At 43.8% G+C, this 2,387-nt stretch overlaps 1 long non-coding RNA gene across 1 annotated transcript; it reads left to right on the top strand.

Moving 5' to 3' along the window:
• Positions 1-1,411, top strand: LOC103587540. The gene is made up of 2 exons (XR_550234.1): positions 1-60; positions 143-1,411. It is a non-coding gene; the product is annotated as an uncharacterized LOC103587540 (long non-coding RNA).
• The last annotated feature ends 976 nt before the right edge of the window (positions 1,412-2,387 follow it).

Here is a 2,387-nt window from a genome sequence, read left to right as displayed (position 1 = left end):
TCCCGGGAAGCCCAAGCCCGCGCCGTCCGGCTCCCTCCAGTGGGCGCCCGCAGGACCCAGGTGAGACACCGGGCCGGTTGGGGACCGCGAGGGGCGGAGGGCGGGGAACAAGTGATCCTGACTTGGGGGCGTTGCCTTCCAGAATCGAAGCGACCCTTTGCCCCGGGTTCCCAGGAGGCATCGAAATTGAGCTCGTCCACACAGCCCCCTGACTGCGTGGTACCTTTTCTGACTTAAAACATTCCTTGCACCTTTATTTACACGATCGAAGTTGCAGTGTGCCTAGAATTTCCTCCAAGGACAAAAATGTGAATAAAGCAATATTTTAGCCAAACATTTCTGTGTCAATTAAGAAAATGGCAATTCGTTCCAGACTATAAATTCTCTTTAACAACTCCCTAAGGTGTTCTTTAAAATTGTTTTCAACGTTGCTAAATGTGCATCATAATGTGTGGGAGACTTGTATAAGGTGGATCAATTTATAGTCGGCTGGTTAATTGATCCAATGTTACCACCTTCACCGAGGCGCCTTTCCAATTGTTTTCTCGTTTTTTTTCCCCAGCACATGTTATTTGTTAGTGAGGAAGCTGCGTGCACGTGGCATTGCATAAAGTTTATTAGACAGACCTGGCCTTTAAACTAGGAAAAGCTTAGTCTAGTCCTAAATCTAAAATTCAACATTTCAGTAAGTTGTGGAACAAGATACACAGGTTACTTTGATGAAATAGAATTGAACATAATTTTTTTAAAAAATGTTAATCACAGGAATATTTTTTGAAGGCATCCAGCATCTGCAGTTAGCAGTACTGATTTTCCCCCCCCCAACAAAGGAACACTACATCAACACTCTTGGCGGGGATCTGGACACAGAAGACTCATTTCAAGAAAATATAATCATCTCTCAAAGGCTGTAATTTATATGCATTTTTAACTCACTAGGTATTGAAAACCACCCGCGTCCCACAATAGGGGGGTCAAATATAATCAGTTGCTCAGTGTAATAATATCCATCCTTTAAAAATGTTACTGGAAAATGTCTTCTGATCTGTATGTCCAAAGAATCCTCTCCCACTATTTCTTTGTCCCTGCTGTTCCCCCATACCCAGGCTTCTTTGTTCCAATTGGCATGTAAACCCATTTTTCCCGCCAAATGAGTCAGTCATGATGGGAACATCAATTGATTTGAACAGATGTGTGTCAATGTTACTTGGAAAACTAGATGCCAATAACCAGGGCCTCAAAAAAAGGCAGTGGTTGCAACTATAAAATTTTATGTGTGCACACAGACAAGGACTAGAGTGGAACCCCGAACAGGAAAACAGTTGGATATACTCCAGTGCTGGGAGATTGAATGATTGTACGCTGCTCTTGATTTCCGTTAATATGGGCAACTGCCCAATTAAAAAAAAAACCTAATAAGGACTCTGCAGTGCAAATTATTTTGCTGATTGTTTTAAAACACTATACCTATCAACTCATCAAGGCAGATGGGGCAGGAGGGGACTGGGTTTGTTCCCTGAATCCTGAACTATAGAGCTCAGGGCAACACTTGGAGAAAACATGATCCTTCAAGATGGGAGTTAACTTACTGGCAGTTTTTCTGAGACTGTGCAAGGCGAAAATAAAAATAGATTCAAAAAGCATGGTTTGGGAAGATCAATGAAAGTTTGCTGATAGAAATTAAAAGACTTCAGTCAGGGACTATATCCAAGTTGGCATAAATTTTTAGAGATCAATTTTCCTATTGCCCTGCAGTATTACTTACTCTCATAAGCCTAGAACTTTATATATGCCTTTGTATTTAGAGTTACTACATTACTCTTAAGTGAGAAACAGTATATATACACCAATTGTAGCAAATGTGTATCCCCTGCCCCCCCACACCCCGCTCGTGCCCACCCATTAGTTACTGCCCAGTAAATGAACAAGGGTCTGCTAGCTCTTCCATAATATTTCACCTATCTGTCGCCTTTGCCTCAGTCCCCACTCCACAACTGATCTCTTTGGCAAGTTCTAAAAGGCTTAACCCCCTGTGAGAACAGTAAATTGAGCCATTAAGGAGGAGCCCTGAAAAACCTCCACTTCCTGTGGTTGCTGGGCTTTGGGGCGCCCCCGCCTTACAGTATTGAGCTCTATAATCTCAGCAACTGGCAGGAGTTTCAGAAGGTGGCCCTGGCCTCACCGCTAGTGTCAGGGAGCTGAGATCAGTGCAGCACACTGGGTCTTGAGTCTCCCAGGGCAGCTCTCCCACCTGTTTCCCATCCCCACCCCCACCTGCTATTCAGAGGAGACTATTATCCCAAGGCCACACCTTTTAAAGGCCTGGCCACAGAGCTGTAATCAGAATCATTAGACTCTCAACATCTTGCCTTTTGTATCGTGCTTTT

This window comes from Galeopterus variegatus, unplaced genomic scaffold (genome assembly GCF_000696425.1).
Source record: "Galeopterus variegatus unplaced genomic scaffold, G_variegatus-3.0.2 Scaffold459, whole genome shotgun sequence".
NCBI classification, from domain to species: Eukaryota; Metazoa; Chordata; class Mammalia; order Dermoptera; family Cynocephalidae; genus Galeopterus; species Galeopterus variegatus.
The sequence above is the reverse complement of the archived record's forward strand: the minus strand, read 5'-3'. Positions and strand labels throughout refer to the sequence as shown.